Source organism: Euleptes europaea, chromosome 2 (assembly GCF_029931775.1).
Source record: "Euleptes europaea isolate rEulEur1 chromosome 2, rEulEur1.hap1, whole genome shotgun sequence".
NCBI classification, from domain to species: domain Eukaryota; kingdom Metazoa; phylum Chordata; class Lepidosauria; order Squamata; family Sphaerodactylidae; genus Euleptes; species Euleptes europaea.
In genome coordinates this window covers 30677041-30700510 of record NC_079313.1, presented here as the reverse complement: position 1 = coordinate 30700510, position 23470 = coordinate 30677041, and positions in this window count along the sequence as shown.

Genomic DNA, 23470 nt, shown 5'->3' with positions numbered 1-23470 from the left:
GGGGAGGGGGGAGGGACTTAAATGTCATGGAGTCCAATTGCCAAAGTGGCCATTTTATCCAGGTGAACTGATTTATATTGGCTGGAGATCAGTTGTAATAGCAGGAAATCTCCAGCTAGTACCTGGAGGTTGGCAACCCTAGCAATGGGGCAGCTGCTCTTTGTCCCATGCTGGAGGTGGACAGTTGGCTTGGCAGCAATGGCTGCTGACACCTGCCCTGTCTACGGCTCAGGCAGCTAGCTCGGCAGCAGTAGCTACTTGTACTCACCCTGTCTGAGGTTCAGGTAGCTGGTTTCTGGTGGCAGCAGCAGCTCCCACCCGCCTCAGATGGGGTGAGAGCCATTCCTTGCTTGGACCCTAGTGGCAGGGGATAGGTGTGGTGGGTACCCTGGGGGTGTGTGACAGAGATTCTGGAGCCCCATCTTGGATTTTTGACTAGGGGGCCAGATTTCTAAGATTACCCCTGCAAAGGTCTACATGTGATTGCCATCTTCCTGATAACCACAGATGTAAAAATATCAAAAGGGCTATTGTGATATGACTCTGAGAACTGCCTAAGAAATGTTCTAAATAAACAAATAATACCCTGCAGAGTTAAGGAGGCTACTAAATCTTACAATGTCTTCTGCATGGTTTATTGAGAAAAACCTTGACTGCTCTCACCCTGGCTCAATAAATGCATTGAGTACGCACACCTGGACTGCTGTATTCAATTCAGTAGCTCTGGGTATATTTGTGGTGAGAGTTGGCCTTCCATTTTCCTCACTAGCCAATTGCAATGAGATGGTTGAAAATGGTTGAAAATGAGGTCAGGACTACCACTTAGGGCTTTGTGGACCCCAAAGGAACCCCCTAGGTGTGCAGAAAAAAAATATAATATTGTAACAATAACTGTAGTGAAAAACTCTCAGAAAGTTAATTGTGGCCCTAAGCTGTAGCTTACTTAGCTTGTACATAAATGCAGCTCTGATTGTGTATGCTTCCATCTTGGTCTGCCTTCTTCCGCAGTTACCCCACTTGCCATAGACCTGCTGATCCAACAGCATCAGGGAAACAGGTGCAGGCTCTTTTCTTCCCACTACTCATAGCCATCTCACCCAGATCTGGCATGGCTGGCTGTCCATCTTCTTCACCTGCAGCTGTGTGCCAAGCTGCCCCCTCCTGCCAACACTGGGGGGGGGATAGGGGAAGGAATGTGCTTCCTTACTGTAAGATGCAAACTAAGTAGGAAAAAAATACCAAATGGATTCCAAATTAATAGCATCCAAATATCTTTGAAAGAAATGAACAGCGCTGAATCATAACAAATATTTTATGTGCCACTAGAAATATTTGGATACTGTCGAGAGTCGTTTTTAATTTTGTATCAATAAAATACGGTACTTGTGACTGAGAGGCTTCTGAAATCACCCAGCCTGATTATCTCCAGTGTTTTAAATCCTCATTAAAACTTCTTTGGCAGTGTGGAAAGGCCCTTAAAGGAGATGCAAATGAAATGGCACATGTAATGCCAAAGTGATGCTGAAGGGGGCTTCTTGGCAAATGGATAGACCTATGGTTTAAGGACCAAATGCAAATAGGTAGCCTAAATGTCTTTGGGAGAGCACCTGGTAGACAGAGTGAATCACAAGTCTTTAAGTAGCACTTTGGCTTCAAAGTGTATTTTTTTATCCCGTTGGCAAATCAATGTAATTAATCTTAGCTGCCAAAATTATTAATGTAAACACTAACTTTTAGAAATGGAGTGTGAACTCATCCTAATACTGAACACATCCTGTTTAGGGTATGACAACAACAATAACAACAACCAGTCCAAGAAAAAAGTGTGTGTCTTTCTTCCCTAAAAATGTTATTTCATCAAGATTCCTCCAAGTTTAAGCTAACAACTATGATTATCTATGAAGTTTATAGTTTGTTAATCCTGGTTTGAGTTGAGGCATTGATTCCCTGAAACTGTGGAGATCTAACTGGAAGATCTGATAAATCACCTCTTTTCAGGAAAGTGTCTTTTTCTTTGTTGCCTGTGGTGCTAATTGTAAGGCTAAAAGATATGACCCCTTCCGCATCACCAAATGTATTGCCCCCGCCCTAAGAGACACACACTGTAATTTTTCAGCCTCTGATTCCATTCAAACTGATCATCAAACAATGACCTACCAAAAATGAACAAGCACTGAAACCTGGAGTAATTTGGGATTAAGAACAGAGTTTACTCCCCTCTCTTTCATTCATTTTCAGGAACTGCAGAAAACCTGCACAGTTTCAATTTTGAAGACATAATGTTATCGGACTCAATCCTCCATGTGACTGTGATCAGTAAAGACAAAGAATCACCATAATGGGCACATTATGAACGCTTCTACTACCCTTTGCTAGTATAAAATGGCTACTGGAAGCAACCTGTATAACTGACTCAGTGCTTTCTGAGTGTGATTTACCAGGTCCCTCCTGGCCACTGGTGGGGGAGGGGGGATGGTTGCCGGATTCAGGTTAGGAAACTCCAGGAAACAGCTTTGGAGGCGCTGCGGCAGCTTCGTGGCCACGCCATCCCCAGCTGCCGAAATATCAGGAATGGGCTACTAGAGAAGCATGAATCTTCTCTGTTTTAACTTCCCATAACATTCTATGGATGAGCAGAACTTTTCAAATTCACATTTGTTTTTGTTTTAGCCAAAGCTGAATGGACATTTTACTTTAAGGATGATTACAAAAATCCTCTACAGTTTAATTCTGTGGTTAGAGAGCATCAGTGTGATGGCTGAAAGCTGCCATTAGTTGGGGTTTGGTTTACTGATCTACCTGTAATGAGGCTTGCCATTTTTCATTCAACCACTTTTTGTTAATTCCCCTTCCCCACTGGTCCATTGTGTACTCATACACATCTACATATGCAAAATAAATAATTTAATTGACTCTCCATGCAGGAGCAAAAAAATAAATAAAAATAAAACAGATCCAACAGAGGAAACAAAGTGTGCATGCATTGTTTCTACAATTGACTTGAAAAACCTGCAAGTAAAACTGAACACCAGAAAGAGCAAAATCAGAACAGGGAGAATCTATGGAAAAATAATGAAAGGGAACTTGGAAAATGTGATCACATGAAGCTGCCTTATACTGAGTCAGACTATTGGTCTATCAAGATCAATATTGTCTCCTCTGACTGGCAGCAGCAATCCTGGGTCTCAGGGCTTTTACATCATTATTGGCTGATCCCTTTAACTGGAGGAGCTGTGGATTGAATTTTGGGCATTCTGTATGCAAAGCAGATGCTCCACCACTGAGCCTCAGCCCCACCCTCCTTGATTTAAGGATGTAACTTGGGACACAAAACAGCAGAAGGTCATTGTCACCCAAGACATGCATTTATTTTCTGTTTTTCAAGTTGTGCATGGGTAGCTCCAATTACCCAAAGCAAGTCTATATTTTGTACCTTCTTGTTTATCAGTTCTTTGACCTGCTGTCCATGGAACAATGTTATCCGATCTGCAGCAACCTCACCAGAAGAGTTCCCTTTCCACTTGAGATGTTCTTGATCTTGATTTATAGTACCTTCTCCCATTCTTAGTGATGGGGAAAATTAGCATAGTCAAGATAGCTCTTTTCTCAGCATGAGCTACCTTCTTTCAGACTCATACATTATCATCCTGTCTGTCATTACAGACTGTTTTTTTCCCCTTTTTATTTGTCCTTGGAACAACATTTTGTGGAAACTGGAGACAATTAAATAAGTGTGCCTTGACTAAGAACCAAACTCAATCCCCTCACATTTTAATAGCCTTTCATTAATAGTCACACTTTGTTATCATCACTGTGTCATTAGACTGGTGGGCTGATTGTCATACTCTCATAGTATAGCCTGTAGAAAGGGAATTGTGGCCGGGGGTGCTTATTGTGCACTTGCTGAGAAAATCAAAACAGCCAAGATGCTGTACAGCATCTATGTTTCTAACTGCAATACAAATCAACATGGGCAGGTCAAACCAGATGTTTCCATCAGTGTAGTGCCAGCCTAGCGAGTCAGTATCCAAACTCCGAATTGAAATTGAAACAGATTTTCAACCTGAAACCTCACAAGTGATACATACTGAGGATTTGTTTACAGCAGGGGTTCCCAACCTTTTTCAGCCTGCAGGCACCTTTGGTATTCTGACACACGGTGAGGGGAGCAACTACAAAAAGGCTACCACAAGAGGTGGCGCGAACCACACCATGTCAGGGAGTGAGGTCATGCATCACTCAAATGGCAACTCTTCAACATTCCAGGCAGGAGCACTGTTTAACAGGATGCCTTTTAAATTGAACACGTTTTAAAATATTTTCTTGGATTCGCCTTCAGACATGCGCTAAAGATTGTTGTGCTGTGCAGGCAGCTGTTGCTAAAGCAACTTTGAAAAAATCCAGCTAATCATATCTCCAATGGCCAATCAGAAGCCCTGCTGAGCAAAAGCCCTATCTGGCCCTGCCCACTTTCTAAAAACAATGGGTGGTTCCCAGGAAAGATACCAGTGGGATCCAAGGCACCCATGGGTGCCACATTAGGGACCCCTGGTTTATACAACAGAAGGATAGGTATTGAATATGCTCCCTGAACTGAGGAACTTCCACCTATGAGAGAATATCACATGACTGAAGGCTCCTGTTTGCCATGTAAAAAAACCTCACTGCACCCACTCTACTGGCTGACCTCATTGAGGGTGATGAAAGCAGTACTTGGGATATTATACCTTCCCAAGTTTGCTTTAAAGAGGGTCTTCTGTTTTGGATCATTGTGGTGTTCTTGCTCATCTGGCTGAAGTATTCTAAACCACCTAGAATTTGCCCCTCATTGATCTAAAAAGAGCTTTTGATTGTATACCCTGGGCTAGATTGTGGGGGGAAATTAGCAAGGACCTCTATTGGCCACCGCCTCCTTTGGCTAATTCACAAACTATCAGAATAATGAAGCACTGGTGAGATGTGGAAATAGTGGTCAATTGTAGGGCTGTCAAAAAAATTTTTTGGTACAGTTCGGATTCGGCTGAATTTGGCCCTTGTGGGTTTGGTACGTGCCGAAGTCCGAACTCCCCCACTTCGGATCCGTTCAATTTGGCAGGAATTCAAAGTTCGGGAAAAAAATTCGGCCGAATAAAGCCATTAAAAACACAATCGTGCCTTTCCGTGGCTCTGGGGGGGGGCATTTTTGGGCTTAGAGGTCCCAAACTTTCAGCACAGCTTCAAAGGATGTATATTGAAAGACTCCCCAAGTTTTGTAAAGATTGGGTCAGGGGGGGCTGAGATATGGGCCCTGAAAGGGGTCCCCCCCACCCTGAATGTGCATCTCTCAGCAGAGCTTGCCGCCCACGCACAAAGCTCCCAGCCCCGACAAACAGCTGATGAGAGCAAGGGCGGGCAGGTGCTAAGAACTTTGCAAAGCAACACAACTGAAAAGCAACACCTTTGCAAACATGCAAAGGGCGGGGCAGGTGTGAAGAATTTTGCAAAACAATACAACTGCAAAGCAACACAAGCACGCAATGCAACACCTTTGCAACAGTGCAAAGCAACACCTGACACCTGGGAGTTTGCATACCATGGAAAGGGACAGAGGCAGCTAGCTATGCATAATGAGCAGGAGGGGGTGGAATTTCTCCTTTTGCATTGGACTTGGGACCAGGCAGATGCATTCTTTAAGTCACCATTTGAAAACCAGTTTTGAGCAAGCATCAAAATAACCTAACTGATCTTATGAATGAGGAAAAACCTGAAGAATAAAAATGAAGGGCCCCCCCCTCAAACCAGGGAGAGAGAGACACACCCCAGGCAGAACCGGCAAAAGCCCCCTTTGGCTTCCCCCCTCACCCACAGAAACTGCTCCCTCCCCACACACACACACAGACTCTGCTTTCCCCCCCACACACACACAGAAAAGAAAATTAAGATTAAATCCCCCAAAGGGGTCTTACTGTGGCTGTTTTCTGTTCCAGCAGGAGGGGCTGGGAGGCTGGGTAATCCAATATGATTCCATTTGTATCCAATATAAGATCCATATGTATGCATCTCTCGAGGGTGATCCATTCATCCCAATAGGGAAAAGGGGAAAGCCCATATCTCGGGGGGCCCTGACCCAATGTTTACAAAACTTGGGTGGTCTCTTAAAAAGCCTTGTCTGAAGCTCCGCTGAAAGTTTGGGGTCGGCACACCCAAAAATGCGCCCCCTGCAGCCACGGAAAGAGAAAAGGGGGGAGCCGATATTTCAGCCCCCACTGAACCCATCTTTACAAAACTTGGGTGGTCTCTTAAGAGGGATGGTCTGAAGCTATGATAAAAGTTTGGGGGCTGCACTCCCAAAAAAGCGCCCCCTGCAGCCACGAAAATGGAAAAGGGGGGAGAGGAAAAAGGGGTGGAGCCCATATCTCAGGACCCCCTGACCCAATGTTTACAAAACTTGGGGGGTATCTTAAGAAGCCTTGTCTGATGCTCCGCTGAAAGTTTGGGGTCGGCACACCCAAAAATGCGCCCTCTGCAGCCACGGAAAGGAGCGAATGTGCACAAGCACCCCCTCACACACACATAAGGATTTCCCTCTCTCTCTCTCTTTCCCCGGCCGGCCGCACATCAGCTGATTCCTCCAGTACTCGATCCTAACTGATTGGCCAGAAGAAGACCCAGCTTGGCCACCGATTGGCCGGGGGAGGAGAATGCTGCTTACTGAAGGTTATGCTGCTTACTGACGGCCCCGAATTGGCCGAATTTATTCACGAACTCCCGAACTCGCTGAATTCGCCCCCCCCCCGGTTGCCCGCCAGTTTTGAGTTCGGTTCCTCCCGAACTAAAAACCGCCGAATCAAGGGAAATTCGGCTGATTTTCAGTTCGGGCCGAACCGAATTGACAGCCCTAGTCAATTGACCAAAGAGACCACAGTGAACAGAGGTGTTCATCAAGGCTGCCTTTTGGCTCCTTTTCTTTTTAATTTATACATAAATGACATCAACAGCCATCTCTTGGGTGACCATTTTCATCCTCTTCACTTGTCCCAGACACCTGTTTCAAATTTGTTCTATGCAGATGATGCTGTGCTGATTTCAAGATCTCGTGTGGATTTAAGATTTTTACTAAATGTGTTTACATTGTCTTGCTCTCAAGAGTCCTTAGATATAAGTTACCAAAAGACTAAGATCATAGTATTCTGTAAAGGTGTTCCATCTCGTCATTTTTTATGGAATATGGATGGCCATTTAATTGAGCAGGATAATAAATTTCGCTATCTGGATGTTCTCTTCTCTTGCAACATGTCCTGGTCAGGCCATATGACTGCTGCCATGAAGCTAGCATCTGTACACTCAGCAGCCTTTGTGAGATTATATTGGACCTCAGGTGGCAATTATATACCTGCTGCCATCCAGGCGTTTAAGGCTAAGTTAGCCCCATTGTTATTATTTGGTGTACCTCTGGCTATTGCCAAAGTTAATGAGACATATGATTCCTGCTTAATTTCCTTTTTTACGTTTCATGTCCAACTTGCCAACATGTATCTCTGGCCCAGCAATTCATTTGGAATTTGCGGAACCATCTTCAGAAGCCAAAGCTTGGGTTGCAACGTTTTCCTTTAGATCAACAATTCTTCAGAGGAGTGCTATCTGAATTTACTTGTTAAAGGTGGTTTTCAGAGTCCATGGCAAAAGTTAGTCAGTGATAGATTGCAGAGACTGAGTTTGTCTTTTGAGGCTTTAAAACAAATGGAATATCCCTCTGCATGTAAATTGATTAACTCTAGAGTGTTGCACCTTGACAAATGGAGCACTGGCTGAAGAGCGTGTAGGGTATGCTCCTTGTACTATCTGGGCCTTCCAATTCCAAACATCTTACCTGCTTATTGTAATTTTTTAACAGTCCCCAAATATAGGCTATTTTTCACCAAGGTTAGATTAAATGTACTACCACTGGGGGAGTTTGCAGGCAGGTTTTCAGGAATCCCTTGATTTTGCCATTTGTAAATCAGGTAATTTGGTTACTGTTTGGCATTTTTTTTAATCGATTGTAAAAAGTATGAGCTCACCAGAGATAAATGGATTACAGTACACATTCAGAAGTGTGGACCTGCTCTAAAGCAAAAGATAGTAGCAAAGTTATTGGCTGATACCGATCCAAATGTAACCTTCGCCATGGCAAAAATTTTGTCTATGGCTTTTAATGATAACTTCCTTCTACCTGTATATTCTAGATTTTGTATTTCTGTATGTTTGATTATCACTGTATTGCCAAGCTTATTGAATTTGTTTTGCTCATGACCTGTTAGTCCATGAGCATAAATAACAGAAATAAAGGGAAATAAATAAAAGCAGTACATGGACCACACCTACTAGGGGGTTGCCAACCTCCAGGTGAGGTAGAGATTTCAATGTATTACAACTGATTTCTATATTACAGAGATCAATTCTCTTGGTAAAAATGGCTCCTTTGGAGGGTGGACATTATGATACTCTATCCCACTGAGGTTCCTCCCCTCCCCAAACTCTGCGCTCCCCAAGCTCCTCCACCAAATCTCCAGGAATTTCCCAAACCACAGCTGGCAACCTTTCCACTCACAGTCCCAGTAGGGGTCTCTAGCTGTTTTGTAGACTCCACAGCTGTGTAGAAATGTACAGCTATTTAAATTAACCAAAAAGTAGAGGAACATCCTTTTTTAAAGTCCCGATGAAGACTGAAAATGCTCCAGAAGAGAGAAAGGGGTATTTTTCCACTTGGTTTCGGAAACATTGCAGCAAAACAGCCAGAAAAAAAAGATCCAGTAATCCAAATTAAAGGCCTTTGAAAAACAAAACAAAACAAAACAGAAATTGTTGACCCGGTCTGGAAGGCCTGGATCGATGATGCCATTTTTAGCTCTAGAGGGAAGGCCTTTCACTATCAGGAGGTGGTTGCTTTAAAAATGAACTCTGAGGAGTCCTAGACGAGGTTACTTCACTTAAGATAGATTCCAGTAGACGTGTACCACACATCTCAGAATGCTGAGCACTGCTGAGTGTCAGTTAAAGGGAAGGAAGGGGAGGAGACATCAGTCTTCTAAAGACACCAAGAGCTTAGAGGGGGAAATGTAGGAAGGTGGGCAGGGCTTTTAACTTCTCCCACTATTTCTTGTCTATCTGTATCTTCCAGTAAACTAGATAAACAGGAGAAGGGTTACCCCACAAGCAGAACCCTCTAAATTGACATTTTATTTTGGGGAGAAGCTTGGTGACAACGGTATGAGAATGTTCCATATAATACAGAAGATCTTAAGCATTACTGTTCACACATAGAGCTAACACTATGAGCTTTTTCAGCAGCCTGCACAGTATGGATAGTCTGACAAGTTGATTAGTTCTTTTTCCATCAAGAAACCTGGGAAATCATGAGGAATATCATTGGGATATAAGGATGACTTCTCAATGAGATGTTTTAATGGAAGCATTGTTGAAAATAAGAGGTGAAACGAAAGTAGCTCATTTAAAATTGGGGGCCAAAGTGATGGAATTTTTTTTGGACAAAATGCAGTTGTAATTGGACAGCAACAGCTTGGGAATGATACAGCAGAGGGAGGTGAAGGAATTATTCAGAACTGCAATGCTACAGCTGTTTTGAAGCTGACAAGGGAAAAAGTTGCAGGCTCTTTTTTTTTTTTACCACCCATTGGCAACTGTGCCACTGTGTCACTGCCAATCAACTACGCTGGGAATTATTTTAATGCCCCCGAGGCAAAGTGTTGTCTCCTGTATGACATGAATACTAAGAAAGATAAATCTCTTGGTAGAAAAATATTGACCTACGTGCCTGCAGGCAAGTTAAATCCCAACCAAGTTCCAATTTGAGATGGAGAACTGAAAAATGAATTGACAAGCTCACCAACCAAGGTCTCTCAGCCGATCGCCTACCAGCACTGCATTAATCTGCATGCTCAGTCAGGGGATGTATGTGCAGAATCACACATGAAGAAATTTCTACTCCAAATTCAATATAACATAAATCACACAACACCTCCTTGTATGCACCTTTCATATATTGAGATGGAATACATAATGGTCTACATCCCATCATGTTCAGAGATGGGGATTGTTTGGATATGGGGCAAGGCTGTCTCAGTGGTATTGCACTTTCTGCTGAACACCTGCAACTGAGAAGCTTGCCAGTTTACACCTTTGTATCAACAATTCCCCCCCTCATGGATTTCTCATAAAACGGAAGTATTCATTAATAGTCCACAAGTGTGATGCTGATGTGTATTCTTCTTTATTCAATTTTAGATTTTTTAAAAATTGTTTTGATAAACAGAAAAGCAACTAACTTGGGAATTGCCTTGGAATAAGCTCTGAGAGTTGTGTGTGGATTGTGGGGATAATGGGTCTCAATGAGTGAGCCTTAGGAAAGTTATTATCTTTTGTCTTTCTTTTGTTAAAGCAGAAGGAATAGCATATCGATAGTAGGGATGCTATTGATTTTCTCATCTCTGCTAGCTCAGCTTGAAAACCTCACTTCAGTTCTGCTTTTCCCTTGTCCGTTCCAAACCTATGACTATTTTTGTGCCACTTTCTGTTTCTCTGCACCATTATTTCCTGTGTAATGTATGCATTTTTTTTCAAATTTCTTTATACATCAATGGTGTGTAATGTATAAGAGTATTTCTATTATATATAATGGACATAAGAGGATACAAGTTGGGAACACCAGCAACAACAATGGGTGGAATGAAAATGTGGGATGAACAATGTGCAAAATGATAAAGGTTTTGTCGAAGGCTTTCACGGTCAGAGTTCATGGGTTCTTGTAGGTTATCTGGGCTGTGTAACCGTGGTCTTGGAATTTTCTTTCCTGGAAAAAATTTTCTTTCCTGAAAGAAAATTCCAAGACCACGGTTACACAGCCTGGATAACCTACAAGAACCGTTAAAGGTTTTATTGGTACACCACTGATTGACAGGCAAAAGACCTCTTAACACTGACCTTCAGTGTTACTCCTCTGAAGATGCCTGCCACAGCTGCTGGCGAAACGTCAGGAAAGAAAATACCAAGACCACGGTCACACAGCCCAGATAACCTACAAGAACCTCTACCATTGTTGGAATGTTCATGTTATAGGGGGGTGCAGAACAGGCACAGTGATGCTTCCATGGGATCGGCCCATCCCATGAGATATTGAATGAGTCTAAAGCTCCGGACATCACACAAAACCATAGTTTAATTAAATTAACATGGCTAGTGTGGTTGGTAACCATGGACCCCTCCATTAACTATAGTTAGCCAGGATTAGTAAATCCAGAAATTGGTTTTGTGTAATGTACAAATATAGATACCTTTGTTTAACACTAGCTTGTTACCTGGAGCTACAGTCTCACTGTTCTCAGTGACAAAGATGTCTGGCCAAACCAATGGTGATGAATCAAGCATTTGTTGAAGCAAATCAGGATAACAGTAATTTCTGTGAGCTGAATCCTGGGTTTACAATCTAACCAAATTATGTCTGGAGTCAGGCTCTACCCATATGGTAAAACTGCTCCTGAATTGTTGGACTACATGTGGTCTACATGTGGAAAACTACAAGACCGAATGCCCCTCATACATAGGGTTGCCAGGTCCCTCTTTGCCACTGGCGGGAGGTTTTTGGGGTGGAGCCTGAGGAGGGTGGGGTTTGGGGAGGGGAGGGACTTCAATGCCATAGAGTCCAATTGCCAAAGCGGCTATTTTCTCCAGGTGAACTGATCTCTATTGGCTGGAGATCAGTTGTAATAGCAGGAGCTCTCCAGCTAGTACCTGGAGGTTGGCAACCCTACTCATACACCTACCCCCCTATATATAGAACAATAGTATCTCAGGGTTCTTCTGCAAGTCTTCCCTCCTGCATTTTTACATTGTAGACTCAGTAAATTTTCTTCCACATGGGGGTTAAATAATGAGGATTTTCAAGGGGGGTGCTGTTGTCATTGGTGTCATTATCAGTGCCAACACAGCCCCCATTAAAAAAAAAGCCCTAAAATATCGATATATCACTGTAGTGTTGTAATGATTAGGGTTGCCAACTGCCAGGTAGTAGCAGGAGATCTCCTGCTAATTCAACTGATCTCCAGCCGATAGAGATCAGATCACCTGGAGAAAAATGGCCACTTTGGCAATTGAACTCTATGACAATGAAGTCCCTCCCCTCCCCAAACCCCACCCTCTTCAGGCTTCGCCCCCAAAATCTCCCACCAGTTGCAAAGAGGGACCTGGCAACCCTAGTAATGATAGTTTAAGCATGTTCTCTGCATTCCCAGATTTCTTTCTTTCTTTCTTTCTTTCTTTCTTTCTTTCTTTCTTTCTTTCTTTCTTTCTTTCTTTCTTAAGTAAGTAAGTAAGTAAGTAAGTAAGTAAGTAAGTAAGTAAGTAAGTAAGTAAGTAAGTAAGTAAGTAAGTAAGTAAGTCTCTTGATCCTTCCCATGCAGAGGTATGCCTTTTCCTTTATATGTCTGTGAGGAAAAGGCTTAGAGACTTACTTTAAAAAAAGAAAGAAAGAAACTTGGAATTCAGAGAACCCACTTAAGTTACAGTGATATATTGATATTTTAGGGCCATTTTTTAAAATGTAAAGTTGTTTGCCTTCAGGGTGGGGAGAGGGAGAGTGGTTTAATGATGGAAACAGTCCACTCATTGAAAAGTGGGATGAAGGTGGGTGGGACAAACAAAACTGATAGAAGTGTTACTCACTAGGAAAAGGCTGACTCAAAATTGGCTTCCAGAAAAACATTGGGGTAAAAGTGATCTCAAAAGAGCCAGAAACTCCCCAGAAGGGGGACAAGGAAAGTGAAAATGAAAGACAGAAAAATGCATGCAGAAATCTGGCAAAAAACTGAAGCAGTATGGGGCTAGAAAAAACCCATGTGGAAAAGCCCTCTGAAAGAAAAATAGGCAATAACCCTTCTCTCCAACAACTAGCTTACTATGCAAAGGGAGATTTTTTTAAAAAAAAATACGGGAATATTCAGTTATGCAGTCTTCCACCAGCAATCAGAAACGGTTTGGGAACAGTTTTATTTGCCGCATCATGAGCTGTTAGTTTAGAGCAACTCCCTGTTATGCTCATGACTAAAGTGGGATTTGAGCCTATCAGAACATTATGCACAGGACCACACGGCCCTGCTTAATATTGAAAGCAAGCTGTCTGAACTTGCGGCAACAAGCCCCAATTTCTGTGATTACTTTACCCAGATGTTTACAACGCATTATACTGCAGTGATTTAATCTCCGATGATTAAATAATATTGCATATGTATAATAGAACTATCCAAAACATATATACAGAATGAATAGAAGGGTAATTATTCAAAAATACACTGAAGAAATTGTGCCTAGAGATATGCTTTTTGGGGGGTAGTAATTTATTTGGAGGGGGTGATACAAATGGGAATGAGATTTCTTAGGTCTGCATAAAATATGAATGAATTGCAGGCCCATTATAAATAACTGAATTCTCTAAGCCTCTCAACAAATTGCTTACAAAAAGTGTTTCTTAGTAACCAGTAGATTAGTAATATATGCTTAGCTCCTGCTATTTGTTTAGAGGGTTACTAAGGTAGTTTTAAAATGTTTCAATCAAGAGCATCTGAAATGTTTGATAGAGGAAAAAGCAACACATGCCCACATGCACCACACAACAATTATTATGACTGCCCTTAATACAACCCTCAAAGCCAGACAGCAGTTTGGCCACTGTAGGGTTGCCATCCTCCAGGCAGGGCTCTGGAGTTCTCCCGGAATTACAATTGATCTCCAAACTACAGAGATCAGTTCCCCTGGAAGAAAACCTCCCCTTCAAAGGGTGGATTTGCACCTCTTTTGAGCTCCCTCCGCTCCCCTAATTCCATCCTCACCAGCCATCATCCCCAAATCTCCAGGAATTTGCCAAGCTGGAGTTGGCAACCCTAGTTAGTGATGGATAGTGGCTAAGTTAGAGGCTCAATCAACCTACTATTTTTTTCACCTTGAGCTTTAATAGCAGGAAGGGGTGTTAAGAATCTAGAACCCAGCACACACACACACACACACACACACACATTTCCCCATTTGACTCTTTCTCAATTTTTCCTAATGGTGGCCCAATTGTATCTATAGAATAGCATCCCTTAAAGGTTGATTCTTGGAATCAATAAAGTATATTCAATGCAGGCCTGAACACAATGTGATTCAGCAACATAAATGCAGCCTACCAGGAGTGCACAATTAGCCACCAATAGTATGATACATCCCCTGCTTGCCTGGGACTGTAAAAAACGAACAAGTTGCCAGCAGCCTGGATTCTCTTTTTTAAATTATTTTTTTTAATTATTTCATACATAACAAACATAACAACAACACACATACACTCCATATTCATAAACGTGGCTCCTTATCTAAAATGTATCTAGAACAAGATCATCATTTACATCCCTATCAGCGTAAGTACTATATTCTGTAGTATTATAGCACCCCTCATGTAAAGCTTAAATATTAGTACTTTGAGTTATATCAACTACTGTATAATCTACTATAATGTCTATCAAATAATTAATTGTACAAGTATAATATTCTTAAATTGAAAAAAAACATATCACTACTTTCCACTTTAATAAGTTACAATTAATAAACTACTTAGCACCTTTGTGTAATAACAAAAACTTCCCTTCTATAAACTTGTTTCATGGGGGTTGAATAGTCACATATTCATAATATTACTTCCAATTCTCCCAAAATTCTTCCATCGGTCTTTTATTGACAATGTTAATCAGTTTGGCCACCACTGCATATTCAGCTAATTTCTCCAGCTAGTAATCTGTTGATGGAATTACTTCTGATTTCCAAAGCAATGGAGTTGTCACTTCTGCTGCTGTAATCATATATCTAAACAGAACAGAAAACAGAACCTTTATTGGCATTTACAGTAACTAAACAAACAGGTAAAGCAACTAGATATAGATCTAAAAAAAGAATGAATACACAGTTCATCAGTAAATTTTATAATAAACAATTAAATGAGGGTTCCCCTCTTTCTTTCTCCCTCCTTTAGGACTTTGGCCAGGAACTCAGCTACTTGAGTGGTAACTTCAAAGCTTTTGTCATCCAATAAATGGCCTATGTTTCCAGTAGTCATTGCAATAGTAAATTGAGGAAGGGAGCTAATTAAGCTGCATCGAAGCTGTGTGAAAAGTGGACAGTACAAGAGAATATGCTGTATTGTGTCTGGTTCTTTGCATTGACACCTACAATAGCTTGCTTCGCTTGGTATTCCTTGTATCTACCACTAACAACAGCTGAAGGGAATATATTAAATCTGGCCAACAAAAATGCTCTACGGTGAGAGGGTATAGTTAAGTTAGAAAAATACTAGGCCATAGAGTTTATTTGGCCTAAAAAACGAGGGGAGCAGATACCTTCAGCACTGGCTTTTATTATTTGGGAATCACTGTCCCATATCCTTTTTTGGATTGTCCTAAAATATATATAATTCACTGGAATTGGACAAGGAATCAAGATCAATCCCAAGTGATCTGATCCTATTTAAGATAAGCTGAGACCATCTAGAAACAGTTGAGTCAGTATGTAAAGCTGCCAATAGACTACTTGGGGGGGGGGGGATCAAAAATGAAAGTGTAACCAGTATTTGATAGTAGTGATCCAAGCACCAGATTCTATTGTGTGCAGTCCCAGCTCAGCATACAGAGAAAAATAACAAACAGAGTTTGTGACGCCAAGGATGCGTCTCAAAAAACCTGCCCTGAGTCGCATATATCTAAACAAATATTCTTTGTTTGCTGCCTGGATTCTTGACTGGTGGGCTGCACAGTTAACAAGTTAACCAGGCAGAGAAAGGAAATGAACCAGGGATTCTGGAGGGTTTTTTCCCCATCTTCTGAGCTTGGAGTGGTGGTTACTGGCGGGGGGGGGGAGGTAGTTGTGAATTTCCTGCATTGTGCAGGGGGGTGGACTAGATGACCCTTGTGGTCCCTTCCAACTCTATAATTCTATGAACCCAGTGTGTGCCTTTGTATTGCAAAGCAGCAGTCTACTCTGTGACAAGGAGTCATGGTGACTTTAGTGAAGGAAATGGTTAGAGATATTTAGGGATATGTACTGGTTTATTAACTAATCAAGAGGCAAAAATCCCTTTTTTTACTGCTGTTATTAAAAAGAAAAAGAATACTCACAGAGATTCTTTAACTTCGTGATTGATGGCATATCCGACACAACCCACACATTTTTGTATTTATATGATTTCAAGCCTCTTCAATCCCCATGCCAAATGAGTAAAACACACTTCTTATTTGGGCATGGGATAAAAAGAAATAAAAGGGAGAAATGGGGTTTCCTACAATTAGGACATGTTACCAGGCAGCAAAAGTGGCACAAATCATTGCCTGGATGAAGCTAGATAAAGTTATTCATAGTTTAAATGAGTTGCACACTGGATATAACCTGAGTTGCAAATTGGAGAGCTTTATATTATGATGGGGAGGGGGAGAACAAAAATAAGTAGGTTGGCTGGTGAAGACAGAATGTATCTGTATGGTAAATTATCCCCACCTTATCATCTTTAACATTTGTAATGAACAGCTGAAAAAATACAATTGGTGAAATTTCTTTACTGCATGATCATGATTTGTATTCTTTAGGAATTCTCTTGAAAGATGGATTGTAGGATGAGGTGTCTGTTAAAATGGGTAAGGCCCCTATCTTTCAATATCTTTCTGGTTAGATTTTTTTTTTTTTGTCTCATAGTGAAATGTGATTCAAAATGAAATAAACCAGAATCTGAATCACTGATTGGAGTAAGCCATATTAATGGCTTAATGCTTCATTTATTGTTATTAAACTGAGATAAGTCTGTAAACAATTTTATGGGGGAAGTGGGGAAAAGCCTTCAGATGCAGTATACCATATAAGAAGATAGATATGGTATATGATACATATCTAGTTTGATATCTACAAATATGAAATAAAACTTCTTCAAAATACGATTTCAATAGTAACTCACATTTTATAAACTGAGATGTATCTATAATTTACTGCCAGATGATGGTTGGGTAGATTTCTATCATATATTTTGAATTTGTCCTTGTATACAGAACTACCAGAAAGAGAATATCAGTCCCAGGGTATGGTTGAAAGCACACAGTGCGGCTCCCTGCCTGAAGTTAAGCAGATATGTACCTGGTCAGTGGATCTGAGACCTACTAGAAACTAAATTTATGGCATGCTAAGTGCCATAGAAGAATGGTGGAAAGCAAATACAATAAATGTGTGTAGACACACTCCTTTGATAGAAGTTGATTAAAGTGATCTTGAATTAGTTGTTTATAATAGCAAAAATAAGGATTGCATATTGGGGGGGGGACAAGTTACCACCACTAATTTGAGATTGGCTAACAAGGATTTTGAAAATTGTACTTACTTGCTTATTTTGAAGAACGGTACAGCATAACAATAAAACATTGGGCAAAAATTCCTAAAGGCAAGAGTGGTTTGACTGGGGTGGAAGGTTCTCCTTGCTGCAGGTTTTCAACCTGAGGCTGCACACCCATCTGTCAGAGATGCTCCAGCTTTGGATTTCCAGGATCTAGCTGAGGTTGGACTAGATGGCCTATAAAATCTCTTCCAAATATAGGGCTCTGTGTCAAACAACTGATTTTGTTTTTGGTAATCTACCGGAAATTGAAGTAAGACTTGCCAGCATAACGTTCAGCCATGTGTATTTCTCTCTGCCATCAACTCGTTTCTGTAATTAAATTAAAATACTCCACAAAAGGCTGTTTTCGCTCATCTCTTGCTTGACTGCTCTTCTGTTGAAGTCTGAACTGAAGCAAATATGGGGGAAGTTCTCAAGCTTGAACTGTTTTCCAAATTTACACTCGCTGGCTCTTAATTTGATTAAAAAAACCCCCAATGATGGCCTTTATCTGACTGTATGTCGATTTAGTGGAGCAGCAGAACTTTCTCGCTTCCCACTCCTGCTGAAGCCCAGTGAGCCCTGGGGGGATCAGTGGACCCTCAGTAACTAAATAGGTGGCAAAGTGGGGGGGGTAAGCAGTGAGAGGGGGAAGCAGCAGACTGCCACCCCCTCTTTCACCAACGGAAATGCTGTTCCATTGGAGGAATTGGGTGTCTGTACACACACTGGTAGCATTAGAAATCTTACTCAAAAATTAACAAGATATACAATTTGACAAACAGAATACTTATCATTGCCTATTTTACTCTATTTTCCATCACGTATCCAAACCATTTACATTAAAATGTTTTAAGTGTATGTAGTTTTATATTATATGTATTGATTGCTGGAAGCGGCTCTGAGCTGGCTTTGCTAGGAAAGGTGCGGGGTAGAACTCAAATCAAAATAAATTAATGTGCATTTAACACACGAGGCACCATTTAAAGTTCCAAAGAGTACTGGATGCACATAAATGTGTTGGCATGAGGAGGGCTTGCCCCTCTCACTTAAATGTTGGGGGGTTCCCTACTTTCAGGTTTACACACAGGCTGTTTATGCTTGGTAATTAGCAGCGCGTTCCAGGCTGAAGTGCCCCACTTATTTTTTTGAGTTCTACATGCTGAACTGCCATTCCAGAAGTCACTGTGAAGCTGGCGCATACCTGCTTTGCAATTCTTAAGAGCCCCTTTAACGCGACCTTTTTTATTTGCTCCATCCCTTGATGGAGTGGAAAGCATCCACTCAAGGAAGCATGAAGGATCACAGACGCTTGGGTTAGCTATGCAAACGACAATTGCTAATGGCTATGCAAACAAAGGAACTAAGGAGCAGGTGAGTGGGGGGCATGAAATTTGTTTGACTTTCTCCTCTTGCATTGTGACCGTGAATAGGCATTTTAAAGGTTGGATTTAAAAAAGGAGCTTTGAGCGAGCATCAAAATCGACCCTGCATAATTGGCCACAGAGAATTCTCTGATACTCATGTAAGTACAGGAGCAATTGATTGTATAGAACTCCATCTGTCCACTATAACCGCAATATAATCATTTTTTAAAAGAACAAGTAGGTCTCTTTCCAGATTGGTGGTCGAAGGTGTCATCAAGTTGCAGCTAATTTATGGCAACCCTGTAAGGTTTCCAAAGCAGAAGATGTGGTTTCCCATTGCCTGCATCTGTGTTGCATCCCTTGGTGGTCTCCCATCAGGGCTGATCCTGCTTACTTTCTGAGATCTGATGAGATTAGGCTAGCCTGGGCCGTCCAGGTCAGGGCCTTTCCAGATTACTGCAAAATATTTGGTACTGTTTAAAATATTGACACCAAAACTGTATGTATAGGTGGAGGGGCTAAATGAAATGAGCCTTGAAAATTAAAAATTTTCACATCATCATTCCAAGGTAAGGTCTTAAGTTTGCCAGCTCTGCTTTGGGAAATTCCTTGAGCTTTTGGGGGTGGAGCCTGGGGAGGGGATTGTTTGGGAAGGGGAGGGACCTCAGCAGGGTATAATGCCATAGAGTCTATGTTCCAAAGCAGCCATTTTCTCCAGGGGAACTGATCTCTGTTGTAATTCTGGGAGATCTCCAGCCACTACCTGGAGCCTGGGAACCATATACGTCTAGAGGCGTGTGATGTAGCAACACTGCTGAAGTTAAGGTGGTCTGGATTTGCTATCTGTCCCCTAAAGAACTTACAAGTTTCAGGTGAATTGGGACAAGAGTTTGAATTCTACAGGTCCCAGAACAAGCTGTCTTCAGCTCTCTATTTTCCCAGCCATAGTAGTCACAAAGCACAAAAGTACTCCGCCCCCCACATAGGACAAAGCAAATGAGAACAGCAGCTCTGTGCAGCTTGTCTCCAAGTGTGATTGACTGGGGGTGCTCTGTGTTCCTCCACTGCAAAGATCCGATTTGAATAGGGTTGCCAGGTCGCTCTTCGCCACCAGCGGGAGGTTTTGGGGCGGAGCCTGAGGAGGGCGGGGTTTGGGGAGGCGAGGGACTTCAATGCCATAGAGTCCAATTGCCAAAGTGGCCATTTTCTCTAGGTGAACTGATTTCTATCAGCTGGAGATCAGTTGTAATAGCAGGAGATCTCTAGGTAGGACCTGGAGGTTGGCAACCCAAGATTTGAAGGGAGAAATGCCATTTCCCTGGAAATGAGTGAAATCAAAGAGAAACACAAGCTCATGTTGCTTTGCTGGTAAGCACCCAAACTAAAACCTGGATTGTTTGAGGATGGATTTTGTTTTTCTAACAACCCTGGATTTGTATCACCATTCTGGGAAATGACTGTACCAACCTGAAGCAGCAATTTTCATGTATATCTTTGGCTCAGCAATTTTGTTATGCACATCCCTATAAATCATGTCTCCTTCTGATAGTGGAAATCAGTTATTAGATACTAACTGAGCAATCCTGCAATTGCAATAAAGGTATGTGTCTGTTCTCAGAATTGACTGGGAAAATATACAAGTATCTTTTCTGAGTGTTGTGAAGGGTGCCCCAAGTGGCCAATTGGAATAAACAATGCTCGGGAAACACTGATTTAAAGAATTGAAAATAAGCCCATTTTGCCACTTGTCTTATTCATTCAAATAGTTATCTCATCCAGAATTTCTTGCTCTAATAAATCACTAAGAAAATATTCTTCCCAGGATGCAGTTCTAAGAAGGTATGAGAAAATTCAAACAATCTCAATTAAATCAAGAAAACAAAAGTACTGACTATAGGAGAATTACACAACTTTAAGGTTGACAATGAGGAAATTGAAATTGTTCAAGACTTTCTATTCCTTGGCTCCACCATCAACCAAAAGGGAGACTGCAGCCAAGAAATCAGAAGGCGATTGAGACTGGGAAGGGCCGCCATGAAGGAGCTAGAAAATATTTTGAAGTGTAAGGATGTGTCACTGGCTACCAAGACTAGATTAATTCATGCCATCCTATTCCCTATTACTATGTATGGGTGTGAAAGCTGGACAGTGAAGAAAATAGATTCCTTTGAAATGTGGTGTTGGAGGAGAGTGTTACGGATTCCGTGGACTGCCAAAAAAACGAATCAGTGGGTTATAGAACAAATCAAGCCTGAACTGACCCTAGAAGCTAAAATGACTCAACTGAGGCTGTCGTATTTTGGTCACGTCATGAGACAACAAGAGTCACTGGAAAAGACAGTCATGCTAGGAAAAGTTGAGGGCAGCAGGAAAAGAGGAAGATCCAACAAGAGATGGATTGACTCAATAAAGGAAGCCACAGCCTTCAATTTTCAAGATCTGAGCAAGGCTGTCAAAAATAGGACATTTTGGAGGACTTTCATTCATAGGGTTGCCATGAGTCGGAAGCGACTTGACGGCACTTAACACACACACACACACATACACACATACTCAATTAGAAATCAAGATAGTAAATTAAGTCCAATAATTTTTTTCAGCTCAATCTTATTCATGTAAAGTCAAAAGTAAATCCTGCTTCCCCAAGTTCAGAGGGAGTTTCTCCCAAGTACCCTCAGGACTGCACTTTATTCCAAAACTAGCATGAAAACAAGTGGTGCCAAATCACTGCCTACAACTATTTAGGGAACAGAAAGATGTAACTGGGAAATGGATGATGTTGCAATTGTGTCAGGAATAGCTGGAAAGGTAGAGATTGTGATTTATTTTGACATGTGTCAGTACCATAAAATTCTCAAGAAAGAGAGACACTCATCCTTCACGAAATGTGAAATTGCCCAAGGCAGCTTTGGGGAATTGAATTGCTCACGTGGAATAAGAATGAGTGTTTTCTTATGGAAGTTCTCAGAACCAAAAAAAACACAAAAGAGGTCATACTGGATGTAATTATTTCTATCCTGGTACAACATCCTACCCAAAATTCCAGGCAGTGACAATTTGATTAATTTGTGCATTCTTCTCAAACTTAAGTATAAATACAACCATACAATCATTGTGGGTACAATCCAATGTTCTTCTATCCCATATGGAGTTACTGCAGTTTAATTTAATGGAAACCAGTGGACTTAGAATGGAGTAATTCTGCATAGGATGACAATGTTTATCAGTACATTCTGATTAAACACAGCAGTGCAAAGTGTTATTGTGGGTAAAGCAGAATCCCATTGATTCTGACCTATCCCCATTTTTTTTTAAAATGGTCAAAACTGAAACAGCCTTGCTTACAAAGCCAATTTTCTCTTGAGTCCCATGAAGCAGTCTTATACCATGTCACACCATTGGTCTATCAAAGTGAGTATTCTGTATTCTGGCAGTGGCCCTTTCACATAATGTACTTGCTGATCCTTTCAGCTTCAGGCGGCAGGGATTGAGCCTGGAACTTTCTACATGCAAAACAGATGCTCTATCATTGAGCCACACCTCAACATGATTGCAATCAGGATGTGTTCATATTTCAAAATGAGTAGCGATTTCAGTGGTTTTGTATCTACTCAATTGGCAGTATTGGCATGGTGGCTGGCTTCCATGGATTACTTATGTTTCAGGGTCATCATGCAACATTTAAAATCAATTGCATTTCAAGGGTTGTTTTTGCTCTTAGCTGCATTCATCAGATGAAAGTATTCATCATGTCAGTGCATGGTCAGACCTTATTGTTTATTATTTGTTAATTATTTTATAGAGGAGAAGAAGAAGAAGAAGAAGAAGAAGAAGAAGAGCTGGTTTTTATATACTGACTTTCTCTACCACGTAAGGAAGAATCAAACCGGCTTACAATCACCTTTCCCTTCCCCTCACCACAACAGACACCTTGTGAAGTAGGTGGGGCTGAGAGAGCTGGAGCTAGCCCAAGGTCACTCAGCTGGCTTCATGTATAGGAGTGGGGAAACCAACCCAGTTCACCAGATTAGCATCCACTGCTCATGTGGACGAGTTGGGAATCAAACCCAGTTCTCCAGATTAGAGTCCACTGCTCCAAACCACCACTCTTAACCACTATACCACGCTGGCTTTACTAGATTTATTTACAATTCCGAAGTGCCAATGCATGAATGCTCAAAGTTTGTGATCCGATTTGGAACACTCAGCAAACAGTTTGGGAGACAGGCGGGACCTCCCACAGCTGAGTGCTAGTCAAGTACTCTAAATTGGATCACAAATACCTTGTGCCGGCTCATAAAGCCACCTGGCAACCTGGCATACCATCACCTTGGTCCTAATCCTACGGCCCTCCCTCTGTGCCTGGCAATTGGACAGGAGCTGCCATAAGCCAGAGAGCCTCACTTTGCATGAAGCAGGTGGACTCTGCCCTAGAGTTGCCAGGTCCACTGATGGGAGGTTTTTGGGGTGGAGCCTAAGGAGGGTGAGGTTTGGGGAGGGACTTCAATGCCATAGAGTCCAATTGCCAAAGCGGCCATTTTCTCCAGGTGAACTGATCTCTATCGGCTGGAGATCAGTTGTCATAGCAGGAGACCTCCAGCTAATACCTGGAAGTTGGCAACCCTACTCTGCCCCCATCTAGCAGCCCTTGCTTTGTGTGAAGTAGGCAGGCATGAGCTGGCAGCTGTCACTTTGC